The following is a 20,272-nucleotide window of genomic DNA, read 5'->3' on the forward strand; positions in this document are numbered from 1 at the left end:
TTCTCTTAGCCTGTGTAGATCTTGCTCATCTTGTCTGTTGTGGAGATTATACTCATCCTGTATCTGAGGTGTAAGGTTCCTATTGTATTTTATTTGCTGTGTTCTGTAAAGCTCTTCACTGATTTTTAATCCATGGATCATTCTTATTTAGCATTACAAGTAGATTTGCAGGATCTTAACACAATAACTCCAAAAATAATGAACTGCTGTCAGCTGCAAGCTTTTCAGTTTAATAGTAAAATAATTCTGTGTTATTTTTATTTCAAACAACACTGGATGACCTTAGATTTTGTTATGATGGAAAGCATGCTATTCTTTTTAATGTTATTTATGTGACTGCTGAGAATATTGAACAGTTCTTGGACACATTCAAACCTTTCTTTTTCCTTCTCTTTCCCTTAGCTGTAATGAGCTAATCTCTGAACACTATGGGCTGAATGCAAAGTATGAGGAGGAAGGTTTGCAGAAAGAAAAGGAATAATATTCATTGTTGATGTTTGCTAATTTGGAGTTGCATAAAATCCATCACTTAAAAGTACTTTTAAAATATTGTTAAACTGAATATGTTTCCTAGAAAGAAAGTGAAATTCAAAGGAACCTGGACCAGCAGGGATACTGTCCTGTGAATAAGTATTTGATAAGCCCATCCTGAAAAAGCTATGTAGTGAAACCAATGTTGTGAAACAACATTTCTCATCCACATGGTGCCACAAAATCACCAGACTCCAAGCTGAGTTCAGAAAAGAGGAATGGGGTGTTTTGTATCAAGCCACATGAAGGATAATCTAGAAAGGCCTCGTCACCAGAAGAGGCAGTAGCAAGCTGAAGCACTGGCAGCCAGTACCCAAGGCTGTCCACAAACATTCTGTGCTCTGAAATGGAGATGAGCTATAAAGAAGAGGATTCACTTGAAAGATTCCCAGAAAAACCACATTAATCCTTCCAAAACTGGCTCCAAAGTCACCTCTTTAACTGAGCAGCCTCACGTAAATAGACCTTTTAATAGACAACTTGTCTCACCTGGCCTAAGGAGCAGCCTGGAAAAAAGGTGGAAACACTTTGGTAAAGGAAAATAAGAGGCAGCAAAAGAAGCATAAAATAACTGCTTCATTATAAAAAAAACCCCTCTTATTTCATGTCCCAGGAAGGGAAGAACAGGAGAATTTTTTGTACCTGTAAATTTCATAGAGATGGCAAAGCTTATTTCTTATATTGTTCTTTAAAAATGAAAAAAAAAAAAGAGATTCATTCAAACAGATAATATATTTTAAATACCCATGGAAATCCAAAACAAATGCACTGCCTAACCAAGATGAAAGACCAAGAATACTTCTGATGTTTTAATCTGGAAAATAAACAGTTCTGTATATTGATAGGGCTTAATTATATCCTTTCTTACTTAAATGACTTTCTATATTAAAACTGTAGATATTAAATTATGCTAAAGTAAAATATTCTTTATCATAATTTAAATTTATTTTATACTTGTGAAACTTTTGTGAGGTTAGTTCATAAATCTACATCAAGCATTTTAATACAAAGAATGTTGACTTAAACTCATCATCCGCTTAATCAACAGTTTTAGTTTATTATCAGAAAGCATCAGTAACCTTGATGCACTTTATCTTAATTTATGCTTTCATCAAATAGAGAGAGAACTAAATAATAAGGGATCACATTAGAAATGCATTGGAAAATGTACACCAGGAAAAGAATTCAAGAACATTTGGCATCCATTACTACCTCCATGCAACTAAACACTGCCAATAACATTACACATTCCTTATCAGAGCCTTCTTGTGTGCAGGTCTTGAATCATGTATTCCATCTCCAATTATGACTATAATTCGTATATACTGGCAGTACCACTAGGTTATATTTGACTCTCAAAGTCAGTACTATCATTCTAAGGCATCTTTTCATGAAGACACGCTTCCCAGATTCTTCAATGAGTCCTTGTATATAGAACCTTCTATATAGCCCTTGTAACTATGAGACAATTTTTGAAGTGGTCTACAGCACATCAGTCAGATGATCTTGAAGGTATATTCAGATTTACATTGACATATCTGAAGACAATATCCCTGTGCTAGCGATGAGTAAGTACTGAAGGCAAAATATCGGGGCTAACCTACTAGCATGCTCTCATGGAATAAAGAATTACTAAGTGGGGCTTGTTTGTGGTTCTTGCAATCTTCCCAAACACTTCTGGAAAGTTTGGAAGGGAAAACTGCAACAACCATCCACATAATGTCTATTAAAGATGCCTTCTTTACAGTTCAAAATATCCAAAACATTGAATTAACTGTGAAAAGCGTGGGCTTTTCCCCCCCACGTAACTACACACAACAGAAACACAGGGGACCATTAGCTTACATGGTAACTTGTTTGTCTACTTTAAACCCACTATTCATCCTTATAATATATTGAACATACCAAAACCCAGGGGATGTTATAACAAGCACCACACTGGTTTTCTGTTCTCTCTCAGACACACTTGTGGCAGAAGCAAATCCTGGGGGCATGGGTTGTATTTGAGGTTTCTCAGCCACTTTGCATGTTTTGAAAGACAGTTCTCATAAATGTGTTTCAAAAACTCATGTACTTCAAACAAAACATTAAAAATGTTTAAAAAATGTTGTCATCACCGCATCCTCCATTGTCAAGAATGCCTCATGGTGTGGCAATTATTTCCAAGGAAATTATTTCAATAAATATATGGAGTAAATGTGTATTTTTCCAAAAGCATTAGACATTAAACAATTCATCCAAGGTTGGACATTTTCTAGAACTCATAACATATTTTCTGCCACTCTTTAGTTGTCTAGAATTCTACATCACTGATAGTGTCCTTAGTTTTGTTTTTCTGCTTTCATTTTCCCTATTTCATTGATATTTTCCTTTATCAGTTTTCCCGATGAAAAGCAAAGAGTCATTTACAAAAAAAAGTTATAAAAATAATTAAAATTATTAGAGAAAAAATGGTATAAATTAATGGAAGGATTACACTAAGGGTAGTTGTACCAAAACTCAAAGTAGGAAGAAAGGTCAGATGACATTCTGGACTCAAGGAAGATCAAGAGTCAGATCTGATGTTTACTTTGAGTAAAACCAATTTCCAGGCACAGAAAAGTCACAGCCCAAATATTTTCAGCCAGAATTGGGTTTCTTGAGACTCATTTAGTAAAACTGCTTACTGGGGACCTTCACTTACTCGTTTAAGTGAAAATAGTTTGTATGTAATATTAATTCATACTATCATTACATGGAGATAAATAATTAGATGTTTTCATGATCCTTCCACAAAGGCTGCTTATGCTTTTTATAGAATAAAAGCCAAATGAAGAATTCAGCCAAAAATAAGCAGTAGATTGCAATTTGCTCATGTTCAAGCCTTACAAAATCCCAGCCAAGGGCTGGAAGAAACAAATGGAAACAAACATAGGCTGAACATTGGATGTCCAGCTCTTTTAGAAGTCAGATGCTTCTGTTTTGAAATTAAACTCAAACCAAAAAGCTGATTATCTTCTACTATGAAATTAATTGTAAGGTCTCTTCATGCCTGTGATATTTGCTTAATGTAGTCTTTGCCTTTACAATACTTTTTACACTCTTGGATAGTGAACTCTGTGGCTTTTAACAGATTATTAAATTTTTTTGCCATTCCCAAAAGAATAAAGTAGTGGTCTTGGTTTTTGCGTGTTGTACTTGATTAATGTGTCTTTCTCCATGTTATTGTCTTTTGCACTGAGAACATTTTCAGTAAAAATCTTGTTTAGGAACCACATGAAACTGACACAAAGCATATGCATCCCCAGATTTATTTGTCTTATTGCAAAGTGAGTTTCTATTACCATGTGTACCCTTTTAAAAGCTGCTGAAATATAAAAGCTTTTACCATTTGGTGAGTAGCTATTTTGCATTACTACTTTATGGAGTCGCATCATAATCCGTCAAACTCCCCTTTATAATTATTAGTGAATTCTGAACGACAGAGTTCATTCCTCCACACCTTGTATGACAGTGAAAAATAAGGTTTTTCATGTAAGTTCCTTGCAATGTAGACTAATTGGTGTACTAATTGACTTTTACTATAATTTAAGTTTATTGCTTTTAGATTGTTAGCTGGCATTCATTTTTCTACTAGAACACAGTAGATATTGTCTTTGTAAAGGCAAATATGCTTTAATTGAACTATACCAGTGAGATGTCTGGGGTTTCTTTTTGAACAACATATCTGTACCTAAAAGATTATTTTCTTCCATGAGTTTTGTCTCCAGTGAAGAACAAATTGTATTTTAGCCTGGTATGTGATCAACGCAGTATATTGTCATTATACAGGTAAAGAAATTACTATAGACCAGATTTTGCACTTTTTGCTGAATGTCCAGTCTAACCTGAGCTAGTATATATGCTAGCTGTCATATATGCAGCTGTCAGGAGCTTTTACATTCCAAGTACTATAAGTCATCATTTGTGTGTATAGTTACAGTCCTTCAGATCATGTTTACCATGTTAATTAGATTCACTAAATACAAAAATGAGCTTAAGTAACATTAAGGATCTGTCTTAGGCCAAGAAACAGGAAAAAAGTGTAAATCAAACTTGGAGCAGTCCTTTGTAGACATATGCAGATGAGAAGAAGACGTGATAACACAACTTAGAAACAGTCTTAGGTTTATATCTATATTTCTGTATTTTACAATGCTGACATAGATCACTGGTTACATTTTATTAAAAGCAACTTAATAGTTATGATTTATACATATACTCTGTTGAGGGATCTAGTTTGGTGCATTCAAATGCCTATAAAAAGTAGCACAGATTTTTGTATTATGTACTAAATTTCCATAAATTTCAGGATGTACTGCTGACCATTGCCTGGGCTCAATTTAGATTTTTCATCAAGAAAGACTTACATTTCTTTGACACCATCAATAAAATTAGCTTACTTCATTTAAAGCATGTTTTATTCTGTGGTGTACACAAGTATTACATCATCTTTATTTTTTAAGAATCTTTTTTACAATAATGTTATTACCCATAATAAGTTTTATACTGATAGTGCTGACTGCACTGAAAATTGGCCTTTCTTCATGTACACAGGCAAGCAAAGTTAATTTTCTCAAAATTAAATTTTAGTGTCATGCAGATAGCAACCATGATCTGAACCACATTTTTACATATTTGTCTAGGTATCCAACAATAAATGACAGTGATTACTATTATATAGTATGATTACTATTATACAGTAAAAAGGAGTAGGTTTCTTGATTGTTCCATTGTCACCACAGGCCCACCCCCAGCTGGGTAATGATCAGCATTGACTCCATGATTCTCAGAAGGCTGATCAATCACTTTATTATACTATACTTATTAAGAAACCCATCGCCCTTACAGACAGTCTGATACAGTTTGACCTAATTGGTCTTTGATTCCAAATACAATCACCACTGGACAATTAAGAAATCACCCTTTTCTAAACAGATCTCCATAACACATTCCACATGTTCACAACAACAGGTGCAGCAAGCTAAGACAAGAATTGTTTATCATTTTTTTCTCTGATCTTCTCACAGCCTTCCCAGGACAATGCCTGGGAAAGTTGCATGTTGCTTTCTGCGGCCAGAGAGCTGCTGCCACATTCCAGGAACAAAAATTTCGTCATTTCTTATGAACAACATGTAGTTTTCACAAATGTTTTAACAACTTGTGGAGGATTTGAGTGTGATGAAAGAAAATGTAGGTTAGCTTCAGAACATGACAAATAAGAAAAAGGGTAACTTCCATGTTTAGATTTTGAATATTTAATCAAGAAACAATCATTCCAACTTGGGAACATATATCTCACTATTAATTTTTTGTAAGCATTAACATTCAAATTTTTTAAAACGGAAAAAGAATCAAGGCATAGATGGACAGAGTACTTTTAGAAATGTTAAATGGAACCTCACTTAAGAAATTATTGACCTTGCCAGAGAAATATGATGCTCAGAACTAGATATTTTATCATCTAGTTAAACCTGGGAAAGCAGCAGGCAAGACAGAGTTGCCAAGGAAATGCTGAAAACTAGTTATGACGACTCCCAGTAAAATTCCCCAAAGTTTCAGTGAAAAAAGGAACCAGAAGAAAACTCAGAACAAGATGTAAGTCTTACCATATGGCTGCTGAAGTATTACATGTCCTTAGAAGACAGAAAAAGTCCCCTGTATTGTCACATTAAGCAGGATAAAGGCAGGAGAAACTATGAGAGAATAAAGATACAAACAGTTCATTTAATAAAACAAATCCTTAACATATGTCAAAACAAAGATTTGCAAAGTCTGTGCAAACAGAAGACAGAAATATGTCTGGCAAGCGTAAAGTATCTAGGCCTATCGTGCCCAGGCAGCTGGCAAAACAGGGAGCAACTTACTGAAAGAGGTGAACCATCTGAACTATTTTGGGAAGGAGGTTTAGTTTCATAAGTGCTCCAGTTGGGAAGAAGTACACAGAAATCACTGCTGTAACAGGGCTGGAGACCTCCCACTGTGGCTAAGTTCAGTGGATTGTCTTTCAAAAAGACATTTTACATTATAGTGAAGTTACTTAAATAAGTCAACCTTTTAATTTAACTGATTAATCAACAAATTGGAGTAACTTTTAAAACTCCTCGGAACAGAAAGAAATCTTTTGCTCTATCCTATTACAAATTAGAAAAAATGTTCTGTCTTATAATCAAATATATGTAGACCTTCAAATATTCCAAAGACAATGAAGTATCATTGTTATGTTGTTATAAAAGTTATATTTTAACTTTTATAAATTATAACTTTATAACTTCAATTATAAAGTTGTAACTTTGTTATATTGTTATATAAGTTATCAACCACTTTTCTGTTCTTTCCAAACATACAGTATAAGAGAAAGAATAGTTTAGTAAAACATGTATTTTTTTTTACTATCTGCATGGCTGAGTCACTTTTTTACCCTCTAAAGTTTGATATTTTACTGTGAAATCCTTAACTCTCACCCCATGAAAAATGGGGTTTTCCTACCACAGTGTAGAATGAGAGTAGCCTTGCCTAGGAGGTAGGGTTTGGAGTTGCTGAGGAGCAGAAAAATGCCAGCATGCAGAAAAACCTGTTCTTGGTGATGCATGCCAGCTCCTGGGAGTCCCAGAGAGAGGAAGCAGTGATAAACTGCACAGGAGAAGCACCTGCTGGCAGTGGGGAAACTGAGGCAAGCAGAGGGGCAGCTGAGGCACCTTGTCAGGTGTCAGTGAGGCAGATCTGACGGGGAGCAACTGCAAGCAGGAGGTCACTGAGAGAGGAGTAGTGGGACCAGGAAGCATGAAGAGAGAGAAAGACTTTCCAAAGAGGAGAGAGGAAAAGCTTCAGAGTCCTGGCAGGCAAAGTTGCAGAAGTGGGTGGATGGGGATGGAGTGGGACGGCACGGGAAGAGGTTAGAGTCGATTTCGCAGGACTTCAGGGACATGGCACACAGAGGCAGAAGTATTAAAATGAAAGCCAGAAATGCTGAATAGGAGGAAGGGAGTATAATATGAGTGAAGCTGGGATTTGTGATGACTTTTTAGGACCAAGCAAAAGTATTTGAAGAGGAAGAAAAGATTGTCTCCCTTTCAGGAGGAAGGATGAGTTAAAAGGTTTGGAGGTCAGAGGGGACACAAGCAGATAGAGAAAATTCTAAGGAAGGAAAGAATGTTACATGTACAGAAAAGAGAAAGTGATGCATGAGGGACTTCTGAGAACAGAATTCTTCAGGGCAAACAGGTAAGGTATAAGTGATTCAAGAAAGATATTGATAGGGAAAATATATCTTGTCTCTCTTCTGATATCACAGACTACATAAATGTCTCTCTTCTGTTCAAACAAATAGAAAATTACCCACTGGCTTCAGTGAGGAAATCAGTTCAGCTGTATGGATGTGGATTCTGAGTAAAATGTCAACCTAGAGAACATGAAGAGGATAGATATTTTTCCAACAATTATATTCTGTGTGGACATATTCTAAGTTTATGAAGGTATTTTGCTTAGGGAGAGGGGTGTGTGTGTGTGTGAAATTCACCAGTTTTCTGTGTGGCCATACAAAAAAGGAGAGTTGAATCTTCCTGAGAGCTCATCCCTTACAAGTTTAACACCTTAATTACTCAAACTGATTATTCCTTACAATCCTAGTTTGTCCCATTGCAGAAGTCTTTGTCAGGATTTAAAATTCACCTCTTAAAACTTCATTTTGATGTAATGAAATATATCTTGTTAATGTTAATTGAAGTTTGCTATATGAATCCTTGGAACACAACCTCAGGTTTTATTCTCATTTTTAGTCCTAATTTACCATTGAGCTCACTGTGAAAGGTACCTCTCATTGTCAGGCAAATACTCCTTCTATTAATTAAAATTTAAAACTTCTCTTTTGTTATATACCCAGAGGCCTACTTACTTAGCAGAATGCCCCACTTTGTTTATAGGATATATGAATCATTGATTATCAGCTACAGAATAGTTCCACTCTGAGATACCATTCATGAGTTGTCTGTGTGTCTACTTGCCTTTATTAAACTTTCATTAACCTTTCACCATTCATCTTCTAATTTCAGTATCATGTCAACTTTCTGGACTAATTAATAATTCCTCCTGCCTTGGGACACTAACAAAAAACAAGAACACACTTTATTTTTTTCCTTCTGCTTAGATCCCACATATTTGCTTATGACAACAGCAGAAATCTTTTGCAAATTGCTATGTATTTTTGAAATTAATTCATCCTCCAAACATATTACTTGAATGCTTTGTTGAGGTTTTTGGTGGAAATTCTAGTTCCCTCAAGCACAGGCCAAGTGCCTATAACTTTTGTGCACTTGCTGTGTGGAATATTTAAAATTCTTCTGACTTTGGATATTTTTTTCCTATACTTTTTCATATAGCTTGTACAATTTCCCTCATATAAATCTTTAATCCTACTTTTGCTATCTCTAATTTTAGATTATTTTGGTCCTTTTTACCCTCAACACCCTTGGCATTAAACAAACTTCTTACAGGCTTTATGGAGGACTCTATTGTCAGCTGAAAGACTTCTCTGAATTGCCAGGTACTGACAATTTCAAAAATTGGTTTTAATTTTTTTTTTTTGCTGTCTTTATGTTTTCCCTGATTAGTCATAGATCAGGATTTTCATGGTCTCTCTTTTGAGCTGCTATCTCCTTTCTGACTTGCTCTGTCTCTCATTTCTGAATCATCTCCATTGTTCTTAATTTTTTTTCTTTTGTCCTAATCATGCTTCTTAAAAAACCAATTACTTAGCTGGGACAAGAACTGCTGTAGAGGTAACACACTTTTATAATACACTATACTGATCACTTTTTGTATGTCATGTTTTAGTACCACACTAGGAGTGGTTTACATTGACTGTATAAATGATGTGCTTGCTCTCAAAAATTTCACTTGACTGCCAGGTTAGTGATGGCAGCATTTTATTAATATCAGAATGCATCAGAGTGTTCTAACCAAGTCTCTAATTTTACTAAAAATACTTACAAAATTGAATCAGTACAGAAGTCTTCAGATTTTCACTGACTAGAAGTGGTGAGCCATATGTCACAAGTGTCCGTCTAGGCATTTTGTACTCTGCTCACATAACATGGTATTTAAAGCAAGCATTTCAAGTACCTACCATACATAGTTCAAAAGCATAAGGCTAAAACAATAATAATAATAATAATAATACTATATCTAATATAGAATTACTTTCTCATTGGTTCTGTTATGTTATTACCTTTCCTCCCTGATATTAAAAGCATGCTTTCTTCTTTATTTCCCTCTATGCATTTCTTTATCGACGACGTCAATGATATCCAGCTTTTATAACAAAAGTCTTGAATATGCCAGATTCAAAATGTCTGCTCTTAGTTTTCAGGGTACTGCCAACAAAATAATTTAACCTAAACATTCATTTCACGCTGCTGAGCCCTAGGTTTGCGGCTTCATTTGCAGTCACTCTTCTGTCTGAATGCATCTCCTCAGTTCCACCATTTCATCATTTTCTTCTCCCTGTCCCACTTCATTTGTGCTCATTTCATGAGGCATAGCATATCTTGTAATGCTGTATATATTCTCTGCATCAACTTTGTTTTGTGGTAAGCATGCAAATGCACTGGTATTGGTAAGGTTTCTTGATATCTTTGAAGCTATCATTGCAGTTGTGATCTGGTCAATTTATATTTGCAGAAATTTAAAGGTTAAGGAATCAAAACTTCTGGGTATTTTGTAATTTAATTGAAACCAGTAATTTTACCAAAACAGGAAAGCAATATGTTTCCACTTAAACTCATTTTACTTGCTTAATGCAGGTGGTAATTTCATATTAGAACACATTTTGCAGTCATGATTATTTTGGTATATGAAGACTTCTATGTCACAGAGAGTATTTATAGTAACCTTTTTATAAACATCTATTGAATTATATGTCCTTAAGCACATTTGGATAAAATTGCCTATTTTCTTTTTTTGCTTGTGGTAGGATGAGGTATGTATTTTCTTAGTCTTTAGGATGAGTCCTTTGAAAGCATGCTGATATGATTTTAGGCTTATGGAGGGGCAGTCATTACCAGTGCACTGCCATTTGCCAGTGGGGTTATGTACAGAAAAAAATAATTTTTCTTCTGTCTTCCTTCAGTTTATATATAAATTCTTCCATGTTATTTCCCCCTCTATTTTAATAGTATCTTTTTTTGTACTTTTTTTTTGAAGACTCAGCTACAACATACCAACCACCTTTTTTTGTGCCCAGATTCTGTTTCATTTCCTTGTCCCCTCTAAGTTACCAGTTTTTAACAAACCTGTAAATTTTTTTCTAAATGTTTACTTGTCCCACAGGAATTTAGCTTTCATTTTGCTTTCTCTAATACACATTTCATACTTTGTCACTTCAGTTCCATTCGGGCCTGTCATTTATATTATAATAAGTCATTCCTGAGTTAATCAACATTCCTACTTACAATGCTTATTAATGTGACACATTGTGGTGTTCCTTCTTCTGTGACCACTAAATTTTAAACTTCACTCATATCTCTCCCTCTTTGAAAGTGATTTTTTGTATTTTACTCTTCGTTTTTTCTTTTCCCCACCCTCAATGACATTTTCTTTTTCCTTGCATATCCTTGTCAAAGAAGCTTAGTATCATGGTACTTGCTTTCAATTTTTCTTTCTTTCTTTGGAAATAATTTTCTCAGATGCCTAAAAGTTCATTTATCCTAATGGCATCAATAATTATTTGTATGAAAGTAAAGCCTGTGGGACCCAATCAGGTGAGCTCCTGTTATACTGAGTGCTGTGCAAATAAGGCTTTGCCAGAGGTCAACAGGACACAAACTTATGATTTCAGTTGCACATTTAATTTAAGAAAATATGCAACAAATATGACAACAAAGGACAGGACAAGGAGAGTGAAGGACACACCCCACCAGGGCAGTAGATACACTTTGTCCTGAGCTCATTAGTTTTCCACTCCTCTCTGGGACATTCTGTTGAACCCAGTTACCCCAAGTGCCTGCAGAGTCTATAGAGAAACCAGGTGGAAAGGAGCACTTTGGGAGCTATCCTCAGTATGCTCCTATTGGCAGCATGACTTGACTTACTTCAACCCCTCAGAACACCCAGAAATCCTGGCAATTTACACTCAGACTTCATAAAACTTGGTGTCTCAGTGTAGGCAAATATGTGCATCAAACCCATATCAAAATTCCTTTTTTGTGGCTAGTACAATTTATAAAGCCTATTATTGAACAAATCTGATATGAGGATAGGAAACTCGGTGCTCCCATACTCTTGACTGAGATATGCAATGGGAAAGGTGGTGTTTGTCATGTTTATCTTGTCCATGCAACACACAATTGTGTTCAAGTCTCACTTTAGACTTAGTTGTAAAGGCAAATTGTCAAGTTTTTTATAATTTCTTGTGGAGGGTCATTGTCAGGATTATTGCCTAATACTGACAATACTAATACATTTGCCTGAATTATCTTGTGAACATGCACAACAATGGAGTAGTACCACCTAAAATAAATCTTCAGTGCTTTTCTTCTACCAATGTTCTTCAGACATTGGCAGAATATCAACACATCTTTTCTATACTTCTGTATCTCAGCATACAAAAGTATACTTAATGGTTATAATACTTCATGCCTTTTAACCTTCTTCCTGGAGAAGTGGCAACAAGAAATTTCTGGTTTAATTCCCACTCAACCTACATCTTCAAACCACACCAGTACCCCAGCTTGGAAACCCTATTAGCTTGGGAGTAAAATACCATGACCATGCCTACGTAGTTCTTTCTTCACAGGTCAGTCCATCCACGGTACTGGTATCTTATTACTTGTCTCTCAAATGTCAACCACTCAATGGCAATTTTTTCATAATGCAGTGCTTATAAATAAATATATTTCAAGAGTTTAAAAAATTCACAAAAGATACAGTTGCATTTGCCTTTTTACTGACATATGCTGTAGATTTGTCTACTTGACTTGTTTCTACAAGTAAAGTCTGTACTTGAAAGTTATATTGCTACAGTTTGGATGGTCTTGTGATTTAAAAAGAGCATGCACTACATTCACTAATATATTCATTAATAATATGAAGAAAAAAGTGTAGATGCACTTTACATAGAGATTGCTTAACTCCAATATGTGTGGGATATTTATACATTATATAGCAGCTTTGTATCTGTGTGATCATGAGTACTCAAAGAAGATTGAACTTTAAATATATATCTTATTGTAGGAGAACTTGCTGTTTAAGATGAGCTTCTTTGGTTCTTCTAGTAACTCAAACCTTTTTCAACCTTAAAAACCATCCAAGTTTTCTCTTCTAGCTAAATATTTGTACTGCAGATAATTTTTTTCCCTGAGGTATATTAGCTTGCATTTATCCCATGTTAAATCTTGTGGGTAATTAGTCAACTTCTTTATTACTCCTCCTATGTCCCCTTTAACCCTCCCTTCATTACCTGCTTTCTGAACTCTTCGTGTTAGAAGCAAAGCAAAGACTGGAACGAAAATACACACAGCTATGTACACTTTAAATTCCTAAATGTGCTTTTTTTCCCCCCTGAAAACTGGGAATACATTTTCTTTCTTCATAGCTTTACATTGATGTAATATTTCTATAAAATTGCTTAATGTGAGTGAAGAGTAAGGCAGCAAGATCCTGATTTGAAGTCTTTCATTAAAAGACCCTTATTGACTTCAGTAGGCTTGAGATTCAGCCATAAATCTCTAAGACCAAGTGATAGGGTCAATGGTTTAGTACTCTGTAAAATTCACTTAATAAATGAATGCAAAATTTCATCCAAAATGTCCCCATAAATTTATACCTCTCTTTTCTCATTCTTTAAATCAATAGAGATGCAACACAAGGAATGTATCAGTGTCAAGATATCAATAGCTCTGCCACTGTTGTCTGTTGGTTTATATGCTTTTCCCTTTAAAGCTAGGAATACAAATATATCTATATTGTTCATTTGTTGTAACTATATAAATTCAAATTAGAATTATTTTTCTGGTTTCACTTCAAATATAGCTTAAAAAAAACCCAAAACCAACTAAATTCAGAATCCCTCACTGAGAGAAAAAGAATCTGTCTGCTAAATTTTAACCCAATGTGATGAGACTTAATGAAAGGACTGTGTTAGAAACCCAGAGAAAGGAAGCTCTGTAGCAGCAGCAGCAATGACAGTGTTAATGGTGCTACTCTGTCATATAGAGCCTGCAGAGGGCATATAGACCTTCTTCAGAAAGATACAGAAAGATGTTGATGGATCTCATAAAGCTGACAGGTCATTGCTATCCATTCTCTTGCAGAACAGATTAATAGATTCATTGGTTCTTACTAGACAAAACTGCTCACAGAAGATAGAATTTATCCTGAAAAGTTGCTGCATTTCTGCTTGCTGGTACAAAATGCTCTTTGGCTTTCCATCTTTCAGTTGTTGGCAGGTACTTAAATAAGAAACACAGAGAACCCATTTACAGTTATGGGTCTCTGTCCTCACTCATAATTATAGTTATTAAATAGATTTTAAAAGCTCATTTTGTCAATAATAGAATTCTACATAGACTCTGGTGGCACAATTAATCACCCTCTAGATATGTCAGCAGCATGATAGAAGAGTTGGTAAATTTAATACTACTTTTTTGTGTTGGGTGGAAATCAAAAAGAAACTATTTGGCAATATGCCTCGGATCATTAAAAAGTTGTCACTGTGGCACTCCAACCTTGACAGCCACAGATCAGCTCTGGAGGGAATTAGCAGAGCCAAAGGGAACCTGTAAAACCAAACTGATCTGTATTCTGTTATCCTGAATATTTTCTTTGATGCATTTGCTTTAAAAATACAGGAAAAGGTGTGGGGGGGGGGGGGGAGGGGGGGGTGTAGGGCAGAATCTAATGTCTTTTACATCAGTGAAGCAAAAAGAGCAGTAATTGGTGAAAAGTTAGCATTTGTGTCAGCATTCCCTTTGATGGGAGTGAATGATGGCTCATCAAGGGCATGTGTAGGTGTTATAGTGTGGCTCTACAGGATCTTGGAACTGGTCAAACAACTGTTTCATCATAATCTATGGGTACACTACCTTTCAAATTGCAAAATCCAAAATGATGATAGCAAACATTCCTAGTTTATACCCTGCTCTTATAAAACAAATGTCAGAAGAATATATGTGGGCTCAAAAGTTAATGCTTTTTACAAGTGTGAGTTTATATATGACTCATTCAACAATACTGAGAAATGGTCTGTGCTAACTCTCACATGGTATTACCAGTCTTGCCAGTGTTATTTGAGATACTGCCTGAAGTAGGCTTGATTACTGTCATTTGATTGCTTCTCATTCTTATTGGAGCTGTATCTATCTCCTTTCATTTAACAGAAGTGTGTTTGCAAGCTAGATCTGAAACTATTTCACCATATAGCTTTTTTTTTGATCCTTGACTACAGGGATTCTACTCTTGGGTTAATAGATGCTCCTTGGTTAAAGACAAGCCAAAACAGTGCCAGATGTATTTCATTGTCTTTCATGTACTAAAGCAGAAACATGCACATATTTGCAAAAACAAAGTAGTAATTTGGTTTCTGGACTTTACTGCCTACACAAATGACATCCATGGACATCATATGGGAAAGCTGGATCTTGTATTGATTACAGCAAATGGAAAGGTTTTGTGACAAAACTAGTACATCAAAAACTGTTGAGTTTATGGATTTTCTGGGAAAAAAAAGAACATTCATCCTAAATTCTCCTAAGGCTATTGGCAGGTGACTAGCTAAGTGGTTGTAAACCAGGGTGAAAAATGGATTATGTGGAGGCAGAAGGTACTTTTGATGTACTTTGTCTCTCTTGAATAGTTCCATTTTGATGCTTTTTGATTGCTTTGAGCAATTTTTAAATGCTGTTTCTGTTTTAGTGAGAGATCATGGTCAAACTATGGCCATGCATCAATGAATTGGAATACAGTATACAAAATTTATGAAGACAGAAGATTTTCAGACTGCCTTTTGCTGTTTTTCTTGTAGGTGGTGGATGTGAAGAAAATAAGACATCCTCATTCATGAGGGGTTGGGACAGAGCAAAGAGTGTCACAGTTGTGTGCCTCCATGTCTTTTATATTAAGACATATTTGCCTACATACCCAATACAAAAATTGGAATGGGAGTATCCCTCTGATACATAGGTGTATTGCAATACTAAATTATGATAGTCTGCACTGAAGTGTCATAGATAGGGGACAAATTAATAGTAAAAAGGTATGAGGGTGGAGTAGAATTTCTAACTGAGGTGTTTGATGCCAGTCTAAGTTTTAGGTCAAGCAGACTTCAATGCATACACACTCACTTTCCAATCTGCCAGTTCTGACCAGTGTTCATTTTCCTCATCAAAATACACTATGGCTAGTCAGAGTTCTCAGATTACCTCAGGCTAACCTTAGGCTTTAGTGCTACTTTTTTTTATTTTTTTTTTTTTCACTCCCTGTGCTGCATCTTGCTCTCTGCCTTTAGAAAAAGTGAATATATGATAATCAGTTTACTGTTTCAGAAGCAGAGGGAAAAAAGGGAGAGGATGACTATACCTTGGGTCTTCTCTAATTCCTTCTCCTACCCAGAAACACTAATCTTTTAAACAAACAGAAAAGCCCAAGTTTCTAATACTGGAGGGTAGCACCTCTCAAAAGGTCTTACACTGTCAAAAATATACTCTTAGTCCAAATGTTTAAATTTAGAAAAGAAATGTAAAATCTCCTTATTCCTGTACTCTAGTCTTCAAATTACTGTACAATAGCTCAATTTTGTGTAAGTGTTTCAGGCATTTTGTAGGGATCTAAGTGCTCTTTGGCATAGCTTGTCCATCAGCAGGCTACATACTTCAGTCTCTCTAATTCAGGTTCAAGTAATGCAGAATAGCTCATTCTTCCCATTTGTTCTCTTTCTTGCTTTTCAGTCTATAAGGTGTCAGCAGGGCTGTACTTTGTTAAATATCTGTTGGGGAAAGGCTTTTAGAGATCTCACCTCGTCCATTATAACTCTTCTACCTGAAAATATTCCCCTTGGATCAGCTTTTTATGTCATTGTCCCTCACAATTGGTTACAGCAAGTCAGATATCTAAGTGAGCCTTGCTATTTAAATAGTGTGAACCAGTCTGGCTCATCTTCATGAAACACGTCAGGGAGTGATTAAATGAGCACCAGAGCCAGGTGATGGAGGCTGAGTCGAGGGGGAGGAGGAGGAGGAATAACCTCTAGGTCAGTAGTGAGCTGCTGTGGACACAGTGGTTGCACTGGCTCAGCTGGGGCTGAACAGCTACAGCCACCCAGTCCTCAGAGGTCACTGTGCAGAGATCTGAGACAAAAGATGCAAAATAGATACAGGGGGATACCAAAACAATTAACAGCACCCCTAGTTTTGATACCAGGTAATTCAGGAAGGGTCCTGTGGTAGGCTTCAACTCAGCTGGCAAGAGCATGCAGTGAGGGCAGGTGGTGCCTGCTGTGGAGCCAGGAGGGGAGGCTTTAGCTGGTTGCCTGCAGTGGCACCTTGCCTCAGCTCCTGGTGCTCTGGCACAGAGGCTCACAGCACACCACAGGGAATGGCCTTAGTGCATGTTACTGATGGACTTTGCAAAAAAAAGGACATTTAAGGCCAACCAGTTGACTTTGCACTGAAGCATGTAAGAAATGCCTGCTGTTGCTTCTAGGAGGCTTGTGTTCTCCTCTAGATATAAAAGAACAGGAGGTGACTTTTTAAATGTCCTGTTGGTTTTTGTTGGGGATTTTTTCAGTGAACACCTGACTAAAGCTTGACCCATTTATTTTTAAACCGCTTCCCTGCCACCAGTGCAGTGGTGCAGCTCTTTGGTGCAGACAAAACTCAGACTTTATGGCATTTACTGCTGCACTTCAAAGACTCTTTCTAGAAAGAACTGGAAGGCAACTGGGGTGCTGGCAGATCTGCTGATGTCATGCAAAATATACTTTTGCAGAGGGTGATATGAAATGAAAACACTTGCTCAGAGAAGTTGTATTTCAGTCCTCTGTGTTTCCTAGTGCCAAAAGGTGAGCAAACATATTGCAGGCCTTTGGCAGGGTCTAATCCCAGGCAGGTGGGGACTCAGATCATTCTCTGGATGAGCCACAACATTCTTGCATCATGAATGAGGTATTGCAATGCCAGGAGTCTGGCTATGGCATGCCAGTGTTTGAGATTTTATTTTTTTTAGGGACAGAATAAAAGGAAATATAAGCTTCTTCATTCTCTCCACATCTCTCCCCTTTCCAATATTTTTAAAAATAGGAAAAAAAAAAAAAGCAAGCATTTCAATGTCATTTCAATGTATTAAAATATGTGACATTGAAAATATGTGACATTGAAGATATTATTTTTTGTCTCATTTTCTTAAAACTTTCCCTTTGCCATATCTCTGTCCTTTTATTAGTGTCCCCTTTGCTTCCTAATTTCTTCATAAGTCTATCATTCTCTTTTCTCTCTTGCTTCTTTGCTTGTCTTTGACACATAACCTTTCTATTTTCCTTTTCCTCTCAATGTATGAAATTCTAGTTTTCTGCAAAATTTGTCATATTACAGTACTGTCTAAATGCAAATATATAAGACAAAACAAAAGAAAAAATTATTTCTCGCCAAAGTGTGCCTTCTACATTAAGACAGTAGCAGCTAGCAAAACACCTAATAGTAAATCTTACTAGAAATTCTTTTAATTACTAAATTTTGATCAAAAAGAAAGTTTTTCTTTGTATCTCCCTTATGAATTGTCTTTTTCTTATTGCTTAAGGGAATATATTTTAATATTATATGTATTCAAAAGGTGTCCAATGAAATCACAGTAAAATACAAATCATCCATCTGTGAAGCCTCACTCGATCAGACACTTGGAGTGCCAAAGCTTCCATTGTCTACTCCTTTACAGATCTCTCTGTTCAGGAATTTATTTATATCACCTGCTTATGAAATGTATTCAAAACAAAAACATCATAATTAGGCCTTTACGCCAGAATTTCAAGATAATTAAAATTCAACTCTTCTCTATAATTTTAATCTGGCTAAAATCAGAGGTAATTGCAGAGCTGATAGAGGGGGTTTTTTGCTCCTAGGATCTGCTTTTGTTGAACCCTTTGAAAACTCATGTGAGATGAGTTGATTTTATAAAGAGATTTCCAATACAGGGCTGGTAGTGACAGTGATAGGCACCTGGAATTACCTATGATAGATGGACAGAGAGGTAGGATAAGCATTTTTAAATCAGTTTTTTTCTAGGAAATGAAATCCTTCACTCCTACAATCTCCAGAGTAGTTTAATTTAGTTTTCACTGAGCAACTCATCTCTAACAGCACCCTCTACTTCATGGGCTGAGATTTAGACAGGAAGCATTTTCATGGGAAGGAGTGACACCCTTACCACTTGTATTGCAGAGCTCCTCTGACACCCCAGCCTGGCTGCACTCGTTCTCACTCCCTGCCCAGCTCAGGCAGTCACAGCCCCCGGGTTCAGAAGAGCACTTCTCCTGTGGCAGCCTCCTGCCTTGCTGCCACACCCTGTCCCTGCCGGTGTGCCATTCCTCTTTGGGCAGGTGCTCCTGAGCAGCTTCCCAGGCTGCAGCAGTGCCACAGGAGCATCTGTGCCAGCTCAAAGATCACACGTGCTGGAAACTCACAACCTGACCCGAGCGCCTTCTGCTTCTAACAACATATCCAGGCTCCAAAAGTTCAGTCAGTAAATTGGAGATGACTGTCTCTAAAGGTTCAAATCTTTCATGTTTCGCTCCACCTTTGACTAGTGGATTTGCTTTTGCAAGAAAACTTCACAGTGCTTCTGTTCTCCCATTCCTGTGAGTTTGGAAAGTGTGATGGTCACATTTCAAAGATAATGATCCAAGGCAAAGTTGCACCATCTCAAAAACTGCACTTACCTTGGTAAAGTTATCTGTCTTGGCCAGTGGCTCCTCGACCACAGACTGAGTGAAAAGACTGTACATTTCACATTGCTCCCCTCTAGAACAGAGAGGGATCATCTAACAAAGGGAGGGATAATCTAACCAATAATCCCTTGTACCCTTGGAAAGTGCAAATTGTAGCCTTAATGCATACATCTTTTTTTGTCTCTGTTTTTCACTTAAAATTGCCTCAACCTGAGAACTGTCACAGCTCACTAGAGTAATATTTCTGGCATGCCCCCAGTGTTTCTGTTCCCAGGCATTACATTTATTGCCTTGGATATTCTACATGGATTCATTAGCAATATTTTGTAAAAAGGTATGAGGCAAACCCAGTAGCTGTCTACATGGCCTGCAGTGAACTGCCACTTGAGGGAAGCTGTCTTACGTTTCACCCAAATTAGATATTAAAGAAAAAATACTGAATTAGTCCCAAGGAGTAATGCAAGGGCAAAATAACAGAGACAAGCAATGTTTGTTGATAATCAGTGGCCCAGGACCTGCGAGTGAACCAGAAAGCCAAGTGACTTGAAAGTGTAGCTGCAATGCAGGTATTAAGACACTTTAATTCTGTGATTCTCAATGGGAACCTTAATCCACATAAGGATATTGGTCTAACTTGTCTAAAGCAGTGGGCAAGTTAGCCTGCTTTTCATGTGCAAACTGTGACTTAGAGTCACTACCTAGCTGAAGATCTGGGGTTTATGCTAGTACTCTATTTCATTGGAAATACTAGGTCAAAGATCAGGTTCACAGTTCTGGTGTTTTGCATGATGATTT

The 20,272-nt window shown here is 36.5% G+C and overlaps 2 long non-coding RNA genes across 4 annotated transcripts in view; one reads left to right on the forward strand and one right to left on the reverse strand.

Moving 5' to 3' along the window:
* Window positions 1-6,463, reverse strand: part of LOC146767550 (uncharacterized) — a 42,683-nt gene extending 36,220 nt beyond the window's left edge. For all 3 annotated transcript variants that reach the window (XR_014954747.1, XR_014954746.1, XR_014954745.1), the window contains exons 1-2: window positions 6,417-6,463; window positions 6,159-6,245 (exon numbers count right to left, since the gene is read on the reverse strand). This is a non-coding gene — a long non-coding RNA (uncharacterized LOC146767550). The remainder of the gene's footprint in view (window positions 1-6,158; window positions 6,246-6,416) is intronic.
* The window catches only part of LOC110484030 (uncharacterized), a 32,974-nt gene continuing 13,622 nt past the window's right edge, over window positions 921-20,272 (forward strand). Inside the window, exon 1 of the long non-coding RNA XR_014954748.1 lies at window positions 921-7,773. This is a non-coding gene — a long non-coding RNA (uncharacterized LOC110484030). The remainder of the gene's footprint in view (window positions 7,774-20,272) is intronic.

This window comes from Lonchura striata, chromosome 4, assembly GCF_050655825.1.
Source record: "Lonchura striata isolate lonStrDom1 chromosome 4, ASM5065582v1, whole genome shotgun sequence".
Classification (NCBI taxonomy): Eukaryota; Metazoa; Chordata; class Aves; order Passeriformes; family Estrildidae; genus Lonchura; species Lonchura striata.